Genomic DNA, 19,698 nt, shown 5'->3' on the forward strand with positions numbered 1-19,698 from the left:
GCTTGTTTTGTCTTGGAGAATCACATCAAGATCAGTCTTGCCCTGTTTGCAAAGGTTTTTCAAAGCAAGCAATTAAGTTGAGGGGCCAAAGACTTTGAGCTTTCCTTTACGAAAAGACTCTTGTCTCCAAACATGGAAAGTGCCTCCTTCACAGCACTGTCCCCGCCGCGTGCTGAGGCTTCTAAACAGGACTCTTCGGCAGACCAACTGCTGCATACCATCTCTGTGCCGGTTAAGGCTAAGGACGCTTCCAAACCACCAAAAGCCAAACTGCCTTCTCTCCCTGCAAAAAAGAAGGCTACCGCTAAGCCTAAGAGAGCGAAGAAACTGGCTAAGTTGCCTGTTGTACCTCCTCCCGCTCCTTCGATTTTGCTCGAGGAGTCTTCGAGGGAAGCAATTGGACTCTCTGATGCAGAGGAGCACATTCCTTTAGCCCAGACAGCTCAGGAACATATATGCATGCTACCATACTCGGGCCGATTTGAGGCTGAGCCAGATGCCAGCCGGGCCATTGCCCATACAAGCCCTCGATACTCAGGGCGGGCTGATACCAAGTCTCCTGAACAGGAGTCTGACCATGAAACTCCTAGGAAGCATACCACGAAGTGCAAAAATATCGCTCCGTACCAGCATCGGGATGGAGGCAATGAGTACCGTCCGCGAGGACTACCGTACCCAGGCTACGCCTACCAGTCAGAGCCTCAGGCACAAGTACCATGGCACCATACCGTGGCTCCCTCTATCCCGGGTTAGCCACATACTCAACAGGACTTTTCTACACCTCAAGCACCATCTCGTAAGAGGCATTTTCCTATGGCACCTACAGCACTTCCCAAGCGTGCTAAGTACAGTAGTGGACATTCTTTGGTTCAGGCCACAACGCTCTACTCCAGTCCTGATGCCCACTATACCGTACCCTTCTCCCAGTCCACCCAATCGGATGTGGAAATGGCACCAGTAGACGCAGTACTGAGGCGTTCTCCTTCAATCGCCTCGCAGTCGTCTAATCCATCTATAGTGTCCACCGACTCTGACACTCCTGACACTGCTGCCCAAGGCTCGTCATCTCAGCCCTCGTCAGAGGACTTCTCTTATGCACAGCTTATTATGCGGATGGCGAAAACCCTACAGCTTGATGCACAAATCCCTCAACAAGAACAGGACCTTGTCTTCCATGATATGGAGCAGGACAAAACCTCTCCTCCTAGCCTCACTCTCATTCCTGCTCTGTTTGAGCTGGTAAAATCTTCTTGGGACAAATCTCCTACATTGGTACAGGTGCCACGCAAGCTTGAGCACCACTATAAGACTCATGGTTCGGACTCTGACTTTCTGGCCAAGCATCCTTCACCCAATTCCATTGTGGTCGAAACTGCTCAGTACAAATCCCATACCAGATCGAAACTACTCAGTACAAATCCCATACCTGTTGACAAAGACGGAAAGAAAACAGACACCTTTGGAAAGAAGCTGTATTCGTTTGCTGCAATGCTGATTAGAATTGCTAACTACCAGGCCGCCATGGGTGCCTATCAGAAGCACTTGTGGGACAAGATATTTCCAGTACTGCCATCACTACCTGACCCCGCAAAAGCAGAAGCCCTTAACGTTTATGAAGAGAGTAACACCCTTACCAGGCAATAGCAATTTGCTGCAAAACACACAGCTGACATCACTTCTAAATCCATGCTGACTGCCATTGCTGTTAGACGCCACGCTTGGCTTAGGACAGCCAACATCCTTGAAGACACCAAAACTAAGATCGAAGAACTTCCCTTCGATGCTGCGGGACTGTTCAACTCTAAAACTGATGAGACTATGGACAATATCCATAAGATGAGAAAGACAGTGAAATCTTATGTACCATACCAGCCGTATAGGTACCATAAGTCTGTCTACAAAAAGCCTCAGTATCAATCGTCTACGCAGTACTAGCCCTCTCGGTACAGTAAGCAACAGCAGGACCACACTTACCAAGTTCAGCAGCCTCCTACGCCGCTGTTCAAGCAACAACGCTTTCGTAGCCCTAAGCAGTCCTTTCGCAAGACTCAGCATAGAGGTAAGCAATTCTCATGACTCTCCCTCCTATACAAGACTATCTCCATTCCTACGAGAATGGAAAATCATTACTGATAAGTGGGTTCTTAATATCATTCAACATGGATATAGGATAGAATTTTTCCGCATCCCTCCACCAAATTCAGTCAGGCCTACTCCCTTTTCCAAGCCGCTGTATTTGGAAATCTCATCCCTGTTATCTAAAGAGGCCATAATCCAAATTCCATCTGACAGTACCGATGGGTTTTTCTCACACTACTTTGCAGTCCCCAAGAACGATGGGGGCATAAGGCCCATCATGGACTTAAGAGACCTCAACCGGTACATACGTCACAAGAAATTCCGTATGCTCACCCTTGACTCCATTCTTCCCCTCTTGTCTCAGGGAAATTGGTTCGTCACCATCGATCTGCAGGACACATATTTCCATATCCATCCACCCGTCTCACCAAAAATTCCTCCGGTTCCGGTTCCACCACGATACCTTCCAATTCACTGCCTTACCGTTCGGGCTCTCAACAGCCCCCAGGACATTCACAAAATGCGTGGCACCAGTCGTCGCGTACCTATGAACCCAAAGGATAAAAATCTTTCCTTACATCGACGACTGGCTTCTGGTGGCCAGATCCTATCACGAAGCGCTCTCAGCCACGAGATTCACCCTAGCCACCTTAAAGAAATTAGGACTAAAAATCAATGCAAAAAAAAAATCCAATCTCATACCTTCTCAAGTAGTTTCCTACATAGGAGCAACCTTGGACTCTATTCGTACAAAGGCCTTTCACCCACCACAACGAATTCGAAAGATCAAAGCAGCCGTGCGCAAGCTCAAACAGTGTGCCATACTTACAGCGCACTACATCCAACATGTTTTAGGGCTGATGGCGTCCACTACTGTGGTGGTACCGTACGCCAGACTTGAACTCAGATGCCTACAGTCTTGGTTCATCACCCAGTTCAATCCTGTGACAGACCTGCAGTCCAAGAGGTTGAGAATTCCTCCTCAGGTCGCGCGGTATCTCACCTGGTGGTCCAGCTCCAACAACCTGTCATGGGGAAGACGATTCCACTCCCCTCACCTGTCCATACAGGTCGTCACCAACGCCAGCCCCTCAGGCTGGGGTGCACACTGCCAGAACCTCCGTGCTCATGGTCTTTGGACTCCAACCCAAAAGACCTTGCACATCAATCAGCTAGAACTGCTTGCCGTCATGAAGGCTTTTCAATCCTTCCTCCCTTGCATCCAAGGCCATGCAATGCAACTGGTAACCGACAATACCACAGTGATGCATTACATCAACAGGCAAGGCGGAACGTGATCAGCGTGTCTCCTCCAGCTGGCCATCAAGTTTTGGAAATGGTGTCGCTCCCACGACGTTTTCCCACAAGCGATCCACATTGCTTCCAAGGACAACTCTCCAGCGGACCACCTGAGCAGGCTCCCTACCAGGATGCACAAATGGACATTAGACCAGACGGTCTTTCTAGACGTTTGCAAATGATGGGGACAGCCCACCCTGGACCTTTTTGCGTCCCATCGCAACACCAAGTGTGTCCGATACTCTTCCAGGGCGGGCATGGACGCCGCCTCCCTGGGAGACACCTTCCTCATACCATGGTCAGGGGAACTAACGTACCTGTTTCCTCCAATACTGCTGCTTCTCAGGACTGTGACCAGGATAATGCGGTACGGTACAGATGCAATCCTCATCGCCCCTTGGTGGCCGAGGCAACCGTGGTTCACTCACCTATCAGAAACAGCACAAGAAGTTTACCACCTTCCTCAGATACCATTCCACCTGTCACAGAACAATGGGGCTCTCCATCCCGATGTTCGGTCCCTTCGCCTGATGGCATGGAGGATAGCCCCCGCTTCCGCGAGGTGCTAGACCATGCACGAAAGCCCTCTACCTCACGCTTATATGAAGGCAAATGGAAAGCGTTTACCAAGTTTGCCCAATCTAAGGGCATGACCACGGTACCAGCTTCTCTACGCATGGTACTTACCTTTTTGCTGCATCTCTTCAATATGGGACTTGCTCACTCCACGCTTAAAGTTTACATTTCAGCGATTGTAGCACACCAGCCTCCTCGTTCATACTCTGCAAGGCTTTTTTCCAACCCTACACTCAAAAGATTTTTAAAAGGTCTCCAAAACATACGACCACCCTCCCCATTCCACCCCAATGGTCCCTTCCACTGGTCTTAGAGGCCATTACTAAACCTCCATTTGAACCAATGGCTACGTGCTCTGAAAAACTTCTTTCCTTGAAGACAGCATTCCTAGTAGCCATTACTTCAGCCAGACAAGCAAGCGAGATTGCTGCCCTAAGGCCGGACACTCCGTACCGACAGATGCACCCAGATAAATTTACCTTATACATGGACATTTCCTTCCTCCCCAAAGTGGTGTCAGAATTCCATGTCAATCAGCCCATTGTGCTCCCAACCTTTTTCCCGTCTCAAACTACACCGCTGGAGCATAAACTTCATTCTCTCGACGTTAGAAGGGCCCTTGCCTTCTACCTACACTGCACCAAGTCCATCCGACGCTCTCCGTGTCTCTTCTTATGTTACCACAGACCACGCAAAGGTGCTCCTGCTTCTTCCCAATCAGTATCACAGTGGATTGTTCAGCTCATTCACCTGGTTTACCAGCTGGCCAAGAAACCTCTTCCAGAGGGCTTAAAGGCACATTCCACCAGAGCGGTTTCCACCTCGACAGCCCTATTCAAAGGTGTCCAACTGCAGAACATTTGCAAGGCAGCCACCTGGGCTACCCCTCTGACATTTGCCAGACACTATCGACTGGACGTCAGGGCCAAAAATGATGCGGCGTTTGGACGGGCGCTACTGTCATCTATGATACCGTGACGGCCCTCCTGCCGGTGAGTACAGCTTGCTATTCACCCATTTGTGTGCATTCACAGAGACCACTACGAAGAAAGTTAGGTTACTTACCTGTAACTTTGGTTCTTCTAGTGGTACTCTGTGAATTCACACATCCCTCCCTTCCTCCCCTCTATCCGTCACGGTACTGTTCTATGATACCATGCTTATCTAGTTTACTGTAACGGCGGATTAGGGAACTGAAAGGAAGATGGAGGAGACTGGGCTTATATACCCCGTGTGGGGGGAGCTAATTGACTCTTTTTTCTTAAGCTCTAGAATCTTCCAGACGTTCCTGCGCAGGCGCAGGATAACCCATTTGTGTGAATTCACAGAGTACCACTAAAAGAACCAAAGTTACAGGTAAGTAACCTAACTTTCTTCCCTCAGAAGGCACAGTTGGGAATCCCAGCTTCTGGTTCCATGGCCAGATACCTAAATCCAGCTGTTTTTCCATAGGGGAAGGAATAATGTAGACTGACTTTGCCTTCTCTACAAAGGTGTGGGAAACTAATTTTTCAGTTAGTAAAATTAATGTCAGTAGCAAGGTATCAGGATATTTATGGCAGTACAAAAGTTTCTTTCATATTTTTAAAGCTAGCAAATGATAAATTAAAACGTCAAAATGACTCAGAAGGCTTATTTGAAGCTGTAATGATATCTTGCATTTTTACAAGGAAACTACAACATCTAATTGTTTTTTATGTTTCTAAATTTGCAATATTTATTCTCTCCCCCCACACACACACACCATAAATGGTTGTAATTTGTTCAAATCAAATTGCTTCATATTTGATTTTCTAATTTTTTTAAGTACTGTGTGTAATATTAGGAATATCTGATTCTCTAATTCGGAAAATTGTATTAGAAATCAATTTACTTCAGTGCTTTCATCCACTCCAACCCCATCCTTGTTCTTATTTTAAATTTAGATTTGCAGCATTAGCTTTTTAAAGGGTAGAACAAAATATGCTTTTTAAAGGAAATTGAGATGGTTTATTTTGCATGTCTATGTTAGCTATGTCCCTATTGTTTATAATTCTTAATAACCATTTCATCTTATATTACCTATATATGAAAGCAACATTAGTGGATTATTTGTTACTTATTTACTTACTTCTTTTAAGCCCTGTGAAGACAGGCATGTGAATCTCGTTCAGAAGAAATTGGGACTTCCGTATTTCACCTCTAGTGAGAACTGGATATCACATGAAAATTCCAGTTCTCAGCAGAAATGAAATACACAATTCCTGGTTTATGACTTAGAAATTGAGTGAGAAAAGATACACAAGGCTCTGATAACTACAGACTCTAAAAGTGAAGTGTGCATAGTTTCCACAGACATGCATAGTGCTTCAGGTAATATAAAAATTCTGCAGTATAAGCTGACTTACATATGTAAAAAACTATCTAATTTACTTATCATAAGGTAGCTCCAAATATTGCACCAATGTCTTGCCTTTATTAATGATACAATTATTGCCATATTTTAACAATATTGTACTGTATACAAGCATAGGTAAAGGTTCCCCTTGACATTTTAGGCAGTCGTGTTCGACTCTAGGCAGCAGTGCTCATCCCCATTTCCAAGCCGTAGAGCCAGCGTTTGTCTGAAGACAGTTTCCATTGTCACGTGGCCAGTGCAGCTATATACGGAATGCTGTTTACCTTCCCATCGAGGTGGTACCTATTTATCTACTCGCATTTACATGCTTTCGAACTGCTAGGTTGGCGAGGAGCTGGGACAAAGCGACGGGAGCTCACTCCGTCGCATGGATTCGATCTTATGACTGTTTGGTCTTCTGACCTTGCAATACAGAGGCTTCTGCGGTTTAGCCCGCAGCGCCACCATGTCCCTTCATACTCAAGCATAAGAAACCTGAAAAGACAACCCCCATCTTTGCAGTATGTACCTGTCCTAGCTTCTTGTTATTATGTGGAGTCAAGTCACTTACAAAATACAGTATGGGCAGACCTTATGCCTAAGCTTCATCAAGCATACAAAGCCTTAATAAAGTATTACAAGATGAAATTCCCAGCGTTTTAGCCTGTGTTTTACTATGTTAGATACCAAGGTACAGATAATTATTATTATATTCATGTATTTATTTTAGGTCTGTTGGCTTATTATTAATCCAATATTGCCAGTGTGTTGGCTAATGGTTATTTCAAATTGGATCTTTCAGCTGAATTCTCTTTTTCCTTAATGAAGCATAAGAATCACTTTTAGGTACCATCATTACATAGTGGCTGAGACCTATGAATGGTATATCCATTGAATTAGGTGATTGACATAATTACATCCTGGATCAGGGTTGCTAGCCACCATGGAGGAGTCCTGTCATGTACCCAACATACACCCTGTTTACAGGTGTCCCTGGTGCAGTCTGGGAGACTGAGCATGCACAGGAATACTGTAAGAAGTGAACCTAAGTCATTTATTTTGACAAAATTACTACTTCAGTATTCTGTTGAATGCTGGCTGTGCCAGTTGCTTATGTTGCCAGTCTGCAGTTGTTTTTAATCCATAATTTAAATTAAAGCACATTGTTTGCCTTCACATTCAGGAGATCCATGATGTGGATGTTATGCTGTGTGTGTGTTATTCACCTAGTCCTGAGCCCCTGAGCACTGAGGTAATCATTGAAAGTCTGTGGAACTTATTGGCCTTAACAGATCAAGTGCATAGCACTTCATACAGAATGACTCCACAAACCTTTCATTGTGTTGCAGCTACAGGCAGGAATTATAATTGGGCCACTTGAGAATGTTATTCTTTCAGCTGTTAGGTTTTAAAAAGTCAAACATTTGTTGTGAGATATTTTTAATGAATTGAGAAAATAATACTTAAGACAGAGAGAACTGCAGGATACACCTAAGCTTACCTAGTTGATTAATTGTAAATAAAGGCAAGATGGTGGTGGCTTAAAAGGTCTCTAGCCCAGAACAAATGTGAAGGTTGTACAGGGGCATATTTCTCCAAGGGCAACTGATGAGTAGTACTTAATGCCTCTGAACTTGCAAAGAGTTTAGTTAAGAATATTCAATGTTAATGTCAAAGTTATAACAAGATAGATATAGACAATATAGCCTATGGTTCCTTTCCAACATTTATGTTCAAACATTTCACAAATACTTCAGAGAAATGAAAAGAGCTTCTCTCAGAAATCTGTATAATGTACCCAGTGAGCTGGGAAACCTGAATCTGCAATGAACATTAAAAATGTAAGTCTCTGCTTATTTCATTCTTAAATATGAAAATGATTGTTTTATCCCAGCTAAGCAAGACTGTGAGGGTCTTTTTACATTTTTTTGCAAAAAAAATCATAGAAAAAAGTGGTGCAAAAAAACTTGTGGTGTGCGTAAAGAGCCATCTATTTTTCCCAAATACAAGTGTTTAAATACAAAACACAAGTCTCGCCAAAAAATATAGGGTTGTTTGTTTCCACTTATGCCGTTCTTGACAGAGAAGTACTGGACTTTTAACTGTCAAATTTTGTGTCCATCCAGCTTTTCAAAATATTCTTCAAGATCTTTTTCAGACTGTGCCTGCAGAAGCTATAAAGTAGGAAGGGGCATAGGAAACAACCCTCATTAATGGTAGCCTCCCCCCGCCAACCTAGATCTCCTTCACTGTCCTCATCCAGTCAAGAATGTATTTGCAGAAGTAAGGTCAAAGGAATCAGAAGCTTTCAGTGAGTGTTCATCCCTTCTTTTCCTGTTTAAATGTGGCAAATTAAGAAAAATCACTTCATTAGACTGCTGTGACATTATTGCACAACAGAGCAAATCAGTATTGTACAAAGCAATTCTTAAAATGATGGCAGCCCAACAACATATTGTAACTTTGAAACTGTTGTAAAGAGATCATCACCACCAAGCTGTATGAAGTTTTTTGTCTTTGCTGGAGGGAAGGTGGAGTACCACAGGACATGAAGGATGCAAACATCGTTATATTGTATAAGAACAAAGGCAACCGGGGCAACTGCAATAACTACCGTGGTATCTCTCTACTCACCGTTGTAGGGAAGCTGCTGGCCCGTGTTGTGCTGAAGAGGCTCCAGGTGCTTGCAGACAGAGTCTATCCAGAATCACAGTGTGGATTTCGAGCTAATAGATCCACCACCGACATGGTATTTTCCCTCAGACAGTTGCAGGAGAAATGTAGGGAACAACAACAGCCACTCTTTGTGGTCTTCATAGATCTTACAAAGGCCTTTGATTTGGTTAGCAGGGATGGCCTTTTTAAAATGCTTCCCAAGATTGGATGTCCACCTCGACTCCTTTACATCATCAGGTCCTTTCGTGAGGAAATGAAGGGCCCTGTAGCTTTTGATGGCTCAACATCAGATCCCTTTGACATCTGAAGTGGAGTAAAACAAGGCTGTGTCCACGCGCCGATCCTGTTTGGGATCTTATTTGCTGTCATGCTGAAGCACGCCTTTGGAACTGCAACAGAAGGTGTCTATCTCCGGACTAGATCAGATGGAAAGCTCTTTAATCTCTCTAGATTGAGAGTGAGGACCAAAGTCCAACTGAAATGCACACGGGACTTCCTCTTCGCCAATGATGCAGCTATTGTTGCCCACTCTGCTGAAGACCTCCAATAACTCATGAATCGTTTTAGCAAGGCCTGCCAAGACTTTGGACTAACAATGAGCCTGAAGAAAACACAAGTCATAGACCAGGGTGTGGACTCACCTCCCTCTATTACTATCTCCACACAAGAATTGGAGGTTGTTCATGACTTTGTGTACCTTGGCTCTACAATCTCTGACAGTCTCTCCCTAGATGTCGAGCTGGATAAACGCACTGGGAAAGCAACTACCACGTTCTCTAGACTCACAAAGAGAGTATGGCTTAATAAGAAGCTGATGGCATACACCAAAATCCAGGTCTATAGAGCCTGTGTCCTGAGCACACTCCTGTACTGCTGCGAGTCCTGGACCCTTTGTGCATGGCAGGAGAGGAAGCTGAAGACGTTCCATATGCGTTGTCTCCGACGCATTTTTGGTATCACCTGGCAGGACAAAGTTCCAAATAGAGTAGTCGTAGAACAAGCTGGAATTTTTAGCATGTATACATTACTGAAACAGCGCATCTACGTTGGCTTGGGCATGTCATGAGAATGGCTGATGGTCGGATTCCAAAAGATGTCCTGTATGGAGAATTAGTGCAGGGAAATCGCCGCAGAGGGAGAACACAGCTGTGATACAAGGATATCTGCAATTGGGATCTGAAGGCCTTAGGAATGGACCTCAACAGATGGGAAACCTTGACATCTGAGTGTTCAGCCTGGAGGCAGGCGGTGCATCATGGCATCTCCAAATTTGAAGAGACACTTGTACAGCAGGCCAAGGCAAAGAGGCAGTCCCAAAACCAGCAAAACCAGGGAGCTGGACAGGGGAAAGATTGTAGTTGTCTTCAGTGTGGAAGGGACTGTCACTCTCGAATTTGCCTTCTCAGCCACCCTTGACGCTGTTCCAAGACCTCCATACAGAGCACGTTACCATAGTCTCTTGAGACTGAAGGATGCCTACTATATACTAACTGTGTTGAAGTACTGTCTTTCATGGTGACTAAATACTGACCATAGTCATTGGATATGTTTAGTTCCATCTGTATTTGAAGCATGGCAATGTTTTTTGGTTCCCCCCCCCCCCGGGAGCAAAGCAATTGAAAATCACGGAATCACGTGCCATCATATATATTAATTACTATAAAGATCTATAAAAGATTATTTTATCTTTTTCATCAGTAGTCACATTGAAGATTTATTGTGTTTAAATAATATTGCTTTTAGGTTTGGATATCTTGAGATCTGGACTTCCTCATCGATTATAATAATGCTAGTTAATATTTAGCATTTATATAATACTTTTCCTATGTCACCTCATTATTCCTTGAAGTAACAGTATATAGCTGACCTTATATTATCATCCACATATTGCAATGGTGAAGTTCATTCTTGGGATTACTTAACTTCTAAAGAATATTTTGGGTTATTCTTTGAAATGTGATGTACTAATATTTATGAGTTACTACGAAATTCATAATAAGTTTCATTCTGACTTATTTCAAAGCATTTCCTGCTGTTCAGACACCTTTAGTGTTGTTTGTAGTTTGGTTAAATGTAGTTGTTTACAAAAACATTTAGAACTTTCAGGGTCTCTCTCTGAGCTTGGGAAAAAAGTTAAAGCCATTTTCTATCCAAGTTTCTCTTCAGTTGACAAATCCCCCAATGAAGATTGAGTGTTTCTATTATCAAAGCAGAAGAACTGTAGATTAAACCCACCATTTATTCCTGTCATAAAATGCAGTCGCTGTTCATTCTCTGCACAGCCTAGCACAGTTGTTTTACTTGGAGGTTCGTTGAGGTCAGAGGTAGGATGATGGTATATGAATCTTAAAGATGTGCTTCTTGTGCTTAAAAAAGATTTCAGCCAAATACAGTGGGGTCTCTACTTAAGAACGTCCCTACTTAAGAACAATCCAACTTAAGAACAGCTCTACTTGCTAAATTTTGCTTCTACTTGAGAACAGAAATCCAAGATAAGAACAGGAAAAAAAAACCTTTCCTGCTCTTTTTTTAACCTTAGGTCATCTTAGGTTAAAAAAAAATTCTCCCCCTAGTGGTAGAGTATGTATTAATCAGCTTTGCATTACTTCCTATGGGAACTAATGCTTCAATGTATGAACGCACCTCTACGTAACAAAAAAACAGCCAGAACGGATTAATTGGTTTTCAGTCCATTCCTATGGGAAATTTTGCTTCAACTTAAGAACGTTTCAACTTAAGAACACCATTCCAAAACCGATTAAGTTCTTAAGTAGAGGTTCCACTGTAGTTTCTATGGACGGAAAAGAGCAGATATGGATTAAATGGTTTTCAATGCATTCCTATGGGAAATGCAGGTTCAACATAAGAACTTTTCAACTTGAGAACCACCTTCCAATACGGATTAAGTTCTTAAGTAGAGACGCCACTGTAGAAGCCTAATGAAAGGGACTATGTATTTGCATCAAGGACTGAAGGTGGTTGTTATGATTATGAGCTGTGTTGTCTGACATTAATTGACTGTAAGGCACAATCATGTAGCATTGGCACACTCTGTTAGATTAACTATTAAGTATTTAAATTAAATATTGAGGTACAGTCAAACCTCTACCTATGAACTTAATCTGTTCCGGAAGGGCGTTCGTAGGTCGAAATGTTCGTAGGTTGAAGCACGATTTCCCATAGGAATGCACTGAAAACCAATTAATCCATTCCAGCTGAAGAAACGGAAGGCACTGACGCTTTAGGAAGGGGGGGAACCTCCAACAACAAACAGTAAAACTACCTCCTTTGTTGAGGCTTTAAGAAGGAGGAAAACTTCCAAAAACACACAGTAAAATGACTTCCCTTGTTGAGGCTTTAAGAAGAGGGGAAACTTCCAAAAACACACAGTAAACTCAGCTCCCTTGCTAAGGCATTAAGGGGGGGGGGAAGCCACCAACAAAACAGCACAGAAACATATCCGCCCAGGCAAAACCAACCCAGAAGTTTTTTAAAAGGAGAAAACAGCAGCTTACCTCCCTGCAGACACACACAGGCTCACTCTAGAAAGCAGGAGCTCTCTCAACTACGACACACCCTTTAATGGCTGACAGAGCTACAGCACAAAGAAGCAGCCTCGGCGCCACCTATAATTAGAAAGTTGAATTGCCCGCCTTTTTTCCCTGCCTGTTTTTGTTCTTATGTCGAAGCTCCGTGCACAAGACAAAGCAATATTTTTCTATTGAGCAGTTCATAAGTCGAAACGTTCGCAAGTAAGGACGTTCGTTAAGTCGAGGTTTGACTGTATTTTTAAATATTCAGTAAAGATTCCAAAGAACACTACCTAAAAGTTGTGCTCCTCAGGTTAATCTTTTATTTATCTTCTATAGGATGATGGAAGCTGTCTGATACTACGATATGTACTGCAAGCAGCTTTAAAATAATTGACATATTAATCCCTTCATATTGTAAAGGTGTTTAGTTTAATTAGACCTCTCTGATTGCTTTCTATGATCAAAGAATAAAGATGGTATCTTTGTTCAGGGTCTAGTACGAATATTCCTGACCTGCAAGACTTGTACAGTTTTGTTATTGGTTGCCTCCATTTCATTGTTACCTAAGGATGATTCAGTTTAGGGTTGGCGCTCCCTCCCTTCTCTGCTTCTTCGTCCTACTGGTGGTGGTAGTAGTGAAGGAGGAGCTGGAGGGGGTTGTGCCAGTGACAAGGGCTCGCACGCCCCTCCTCCTCCTCCTCCTTGGAGCCCCAACTGGGCTAAGGAAACTCCCAGGCAGCTTCCTTGGGCTCTTGCTCTGCTTGGCGGAAAATCTGATGTGGCCCAGCCTCACCCAGACTCTGCCTCCAGCGGCCCCCAGGTAAATTGAGTCTGAGACCCCTGCTTTACACAATCATTGTGTTTTTTCCGAACATCCAAATTAACTATGTAGAATATATTCTTCATCGTGGTCTCTATGAATCACACATACATTTCTGCACCTGCACAACACCTCATTGGAATATTCTAAAGCTCAGAGAAAAAAAACCATAAGGACAACCCTTCCCCCCCACTGCGCATGTCTCCATCAGTTCCTTATAGTCACCACTTCATCAAAGTATCACCAGAGCTTAAACACTTTACTTCCAGTTTACTTACCTTTTCTTTCTTCATCCTTTGTCACTCATCTCTGTTGCCTCGCCATTTCTCCTATGAGTTTTGGAGGTTTTTTTAGACCTTCCTGCCCTCCAACATTCATCCTCCCCTGAGGTCTTTGTTTGCCTTCCCTCAGCCTTTTAATGCCCTTGTTCTTTTGAGACTTTCTTGCCTTTCACCTTCCAATACTTGTCTTCCTCTGAGGCCTTCCCACCATTTTATGGGCCCAGTGATCCCTTTCAAAAAGTGCATTGCATGCATGAATAAAATTTCCCTCACCAGTGGCCTTTCCAAGTGTCTGTATTGCCTTGGTGAGAGACACCAAACTCAAGCTTGTCAAGCACTGCTGCAGATTTACCAAAGTTCCTTAAAAATTATCAGTCCAGGCTCAGATTTCACCTTTGAGAAAAGTCCTTACAGGGAGTAGGCTCTCTATCTCCTGAGACATTATCCAGTCTATCTGAATCAGTCTGGAAAACCGTCCCTATACAAGTTATCATAGAAATGGCTCAAACCATTCCAAATATCAAAACCCAGGATGAACAAAGCAGAAATCCCAGTCACTGAAACCAGTGGTGCTTCCATGCACCTCAAGAATGCAACTCTCGTTAGGAAGGATAGGTAAAGATTCCCCTTGACATTTTTAGTCCAGTCGGGTCCGACTCTAGGGGCCACCATGACAAACCTAATCCCTGAGCAATAAGACCTTGTTTTGGTTTTATTTCACTTCTGTATCTAGCATGTCTTTACAGTCACACATTAGCGCTGTGGGCTAAACCACAGAAGCCTGTGCTGCAGGGTCAGAAGACCAGCAGTCGTAAGATCGAATCTATGTGACGGAGTTTTCAAGCCATAGAGCCAACGCTTGTACGAACACAGTTTCCGTTGCCACGTGGCCAGCGTGACTAGAGAACACCGTTTTACCTTCCCACCGTGGTGGTACCTATTTATCTACTTATATTTGCATGCTTTCGAACTGCTAGGTTGGCGAGGAGCTGGGACAAAGCGATGGGAGCTCACTCCGTCGCATAGATTCGATGTTACGACTGCTGGTCTTCTGACCCTGCAGCACAGGCTTCTGCGGTTTAGCCCACAGCGCTAATGTGTGACAATTAAAATGTATATCTTATCAAAAGTACTTTTTTGTTCCAAGCAGTACCAATTAAAATAGAAAAGAAATACTTTGAGGATTTAAACAAGATGATTTTAAAGGGGTTTTTTTTGGCAAGGGAAGAAGGCAAGAATTAAACTGAAAATGCTACAAGAATCTAAAGAAAAAGGAGGATTCGGACTACCAGATTGGGATCTATACTACCAAGCATGTATTCTAGCCTGGCTTAAAGAATGGATCATTTTGAGGAATAAAAGACTGTTCTATCTAGAAGGACATGATCTGGGCTGGCATGCCTTTTTATGGTATGAGAAAGCCAAAACCCCTAGATACTTTCAGAATTATTATATTAAAAACTCACTATTGATAATATGGGAAAAGTTAAAAAAGAAAATGTACATAAAATACCTAGGTAGCTTTTGCCTATGGAAGCATTTGTGCACCCAAATCTCAGGAACTTTGAGGAAATTTTATGCTGTAAAGATATCCTAGATGCAGAAGTGAAATAAAACCAAAACAAGGTCTTATTGCTCAGGGATTAGGTTTGTCATGGTGGCCATTAATGCAAATTCAATCTAGATACGATAAAGGTGTTAAAGATGGCTTTTATAAAGAACAAATACTGCTTGAACAAATATTGTTAACCTCAGACGATAAACTAATTAAAAAGTTATATAAACTGCTTTTTAATTGGAAAATGGAAGATGAATAGGTGAAAGAAACAATGGTGCAATGGGCTAAAAAATTTGGGCACAATATTGAACTGGAGAAATGGCAGAAATTGTGGAATAGAAATTGTAAAATAACACTGACAACTTCGTATAAAGAAAATCTTCATAAAATGTTTTATAGATGGCACTTACCACCTGCCAGGATTGCACAAATGTTTCCAAATATGTCTAGTAAATGTTGGAAATACAAACAAGAAGTAGGTACCTATTATCATATATAGTGGACATGTGAAAAAGCAAAAAAGAAATTGAAGTAAAATACACACATGGTTGGTTAAAATGCTTTAAAAATGTATAGATTTTAAACCAGGACTCTTTTTATTAGGTATTTTACCAGAGGACTTTGATAAACAATCGGTTTACATAACACTGCATATTGTGACAGTAGGTAGGATTGTATTTGCACAATATTGGAAAAACGAAGAAATGCCAACAGAGGAAGAGATAATTTTTAGAAATGGATAGGCTCACACTAAGAGCCGCCTAGAGTGGTCTGAGCTGACTAGATAGGCAGGATATAAATAAAATAAAATAAAATAAATAAATAAATAAATAAATAAATAAGACTGAGAGAGAAAGAAGATTCAGAATATTTTAATACGTGAAATTTGTTCTACAAATGGCTAGAAGATCGGAGATGGTATTAAGTCACCAAGACATGAAAATAGATAATTATAAGCAAACCCATGTAACACAATGTTTAACAGGCATGAATTGAATGTAGATATAGTGAAAAACTAATAAAATGTTATTTTTTTTAAAAAAATGCAACCCTCACAACCATATCCATATAGGGTTTCTTCAGTTCTCAAGTTAGACTCTTGGGTGTGGGGAAAAAAGCACAGGAAACCATCAGAATAGGAGCCTTCTCCTATGAGGAAATCCAGGATAAATCTGATGATTTATCCTGGATTTCCACCTATGAAAGATAAACCTTTAGTTTCTAAAAACGTCTCAGACCAATTGGCAGTGCCTATATTTCCTCCCCATTCCACCTGGGTGGACCTTGTCAGGTCTGCTGCAGTGGAATATGTTTTGTGCCTTCAAGGTCCCTCCCTTCTTATACAGTCAAACCTTGACTTACAAACTTAATCCATTCTCGAAGGACGTTCGTAAGTCAAAAAGTTCATAACTCAAGTCAGCATTTCCCATAGGAATGGATTGGAAACCAATTGATCCATTTTGGCTGGTTCTGGTTCTTAGGTCCAGGGAGAGAGAGACAGAGGAAACCCTTGCTTTCTGCATCAAAAGCAGAGCCTGGGAAAGTTAGTTTTGGGGATCTAGGGAGTTGTCCGAAACCCCTAACTTTCTCCAGCTATGCCTAGAAAAGTCCTCCCATTCTTGGCCCTTCCTCCCCACTCCCCTATGCCAGTCTCTCCTGCATTCAGTCTGCGAAAGCAGAATCCTCCGAGCGGGTGGGTACGCGTGCACCAGCCAGCCAGTGATCAAGCAGCCGAGCAATCCAGGGAGGGAGGTTGGCTTTGGCAGCCGCAGGAATTCACCAGCCGGGGTGGGTGGGAACTGCTGCTGCTGCTGCTCCTCCGCGCCCTCCCTCCCCCCAAGCGGTGGCCCCACCGGTGGAGCTGGAGGGGGGGAGGACTTGGCTGCTCCTGTCAGGTCCCCTCCGCCCCGATCCTCCTGGGAGCCAAGCCACGCTCCACAGAGCTCAGGTCAGAAGGCAACGGGCCGAGCAGCTGCAGCTGCCTGCCTGGCCGCCACACAGGGCGCCGCCGGTTGACAGTCCACCCTGCCTTGGGAGCCTACTGTTGCACAGAGAGAGGGTCCCGGCAGCCAGCCAGTGATCAAGCAGCCAAGCGGGAGTTCTCCAGCCAGGCAGGGGAGGGCGCTGCTTGCTGCTGCTGCTCCGAGCCGCTGGTTGACAGTCCGCCCTGCCTCAGGAGCCTACCATTGCGGAGAAGGAGGGTCCCGCCAGCTCCAACGCCGGCGGAACCAACTGGGCTGCGTCCACAGTTTCTGTGCCCAAAGGACCACGTTTAGATCCACGTGGAAGGACGACGCCTGGTGCCCAAGAAGCCGGCCACTCATGCAAATCCACTGCGCACAGGATCAGTTTAATTAAAGCTGCCCTCCTCATCTCTTGTTGTCTTCCCCCCCCCCGGCTCTCTGTAAAATCGGCAGGAATCAACAGGAGGGGAGGAAAAGAGAAAGAATCAAAAGAGAGAGGAAAGGATGTGGTGTTTGTTCAGGAGACAAGCACCTTCTTCACTGGCCAACAGTTCAAATTTCACCACCTCCCGCACAGTTTTTCCATTTATAACTCGAAGCAAAGTGCGAAAGTCAAGGCAATATTTTCCTATCACAGCGATTCGTATGTCAGAATGTTTGTAACTAGGGCCATTCATAAGTCGAGGGTTGACTGTACTCAGTCTCCTTAATAGAACAAGCACACCCAAGAGATTCCACTGTAAGAAGCAAGTCACTCCATTTGGATGCTCTACTCTTTTGCTCATTCTATTGATAAATGAGAGCTGCAGCCCTCATTACATACAATTTCCTTCTTCATCTAAAGGAGCATGGCCTATTTCCTTCTTCCATTAAGGTTTATTTGTCTTCCATAGTGGCACACCAACCCTCTGATTCCAGGGCATCACAGCTTTTCAAAAATTCAACTCAAGAAATTTTAATGGGAGCTATAACATGTCTTTCTTTCCAGACATTAGACAACCACCACATTGGTAGCTTTGTTTAGTGCTTAATCAGTTTACCAGGTCACTCTTTGAATCTATGGCTCCCTTGGACCAACATCTTGCCTACAAGCCAGACTTTCTGGTTGACATAATCTCAGTGCAGAGGGCAAATGAACTGTGCACTCTTCAGCATGATCCACCCTTTTAAAAAGTTTACAAGGATAAGATCACTATTTTCACTGGCATTTATTTCCTACCCTAATGTGATGTCAGATTTTCATACCAAATAGATGTTAGTCCTCCCAACCTTTTTTCCATCACCTACAACACAATTGGGAAAAGTCATTTATTCACTGAATGTATATAGAACTCTTGCTTTTATACTTCTAGAACAAAGCACTTCAGAAAGTCCAACAGATTATTATCTGTTACTGGGGTCTAAGCCAAACCAACATATCTCCCCACAACAGATTTTGAAGTGGACGGTTGGCATAATCAAGTTGTCTTACCAATTGACAAAGACTACCTGGGTCTCTGAAAGAAGGACATTCTAATAAGGTTGTTGCATCTTCCATAGCCTTTCTGAGTGGTGCAAACCAACTGGTGTCTGTAAAGCAGCAACCTGGTCTCAACCCTCAATGTTCGTTAATCATTGCAGACTGGGCATCATTACATCATGTTTCATTCAGAAGAGCAATTATTCTGTGATTGTGTGACATCCCATGGACCAGTAAATATGCTTATCATTTATCCCATGTGTGTGATTTACAGAGACCATGAAAAACAAGAACAGGTTACTTACCATTAACTGTGCTTCTTTGAGTGGTCATTGGTGAATTCAAACAACTAATCCATCCTTCCCTTAGTTTGTCATGCTACTATTAGAGATGGGCACAAACTGCGGTTTAGTGGCTCGGCACGGTTCCCGGATAGATGTTCCATGGGTGCTGCACACTTCCCTTCCCTACCTCCTCCTAGCGATTGCCCACTCACTGGCTTCCATCCTCCACCTCCTCCAGGTGATTACCCACTCAAAGGAAGTGCCACAAGCTTCCCTGCCCCACACCTCCTCATCTGAGTGGGCAGCCACCAGAGGTGGCAGAGCAGAGAAGTACATGACACTGTCTCTGAGTGGATGATCACCTGTTGGAGGCAGGGGAGAGAAACAAGCTGCTGCTTGTGAGTGGGCGATTGCCTGGAGGGGGAAGGGAAGCACACAGTGCTCATAGAACACCTGTGTGGGTGCTGTGCCAAAGCAAGCCAAACCGCAATTTGTGCCCATCTCTAGCTACTGTTGACACATCTCCAGTGGCTGACATGCAGAACTGAGAGAGAACCGCTAGGTGCAGAGACATGCACAGTGTAGGAGGGGCAGTCCTAACAGGCTTTTTTCTCTGAGCTCTACAATGAGGTTTCGGACAGATGCAGAAACAGCCATATGTGTGACTTCACAAATGACTACTCCAAAAATCACATACAGGTAAGCAACCTGTTCTTCACATGAATACTTCACTTGTCTTTGAATGTTATACAAGTGACAAACTGATATGGAGAGCAGCCTGTTGTTGGCCAA

General features: G+C 43.6%; 1 protein-coding gene across 1 annotated transcript in view; it reads left to right on the forward strand.

The window, feature by feature from the left end:
- The window catches only part of FBXL17 (F-box and leucine rich repeat protein 17), a 242,717-nt gene that overhangs the window by 219,149 nt on the left and 3,870 nt on the right, over positions 1 to 19,698 (forward strand). The window lies entirely within an intron of this gene.

Source organism: Pogona vitticeps, chromosome 2, assembly GCF_051106095.1.
Source record: "Pogona vitticeps strain Pit_001003342236 chromosome 2, PviZW2.1, whole genome shotgun sequence".
In the NCBI taxonomy this organism is placed as follows: Eukaryota; Metazoa; Chordata; class Lepidosauria; order Squamata; family Agamidae; genus Pogona; species Pogona vitticeps.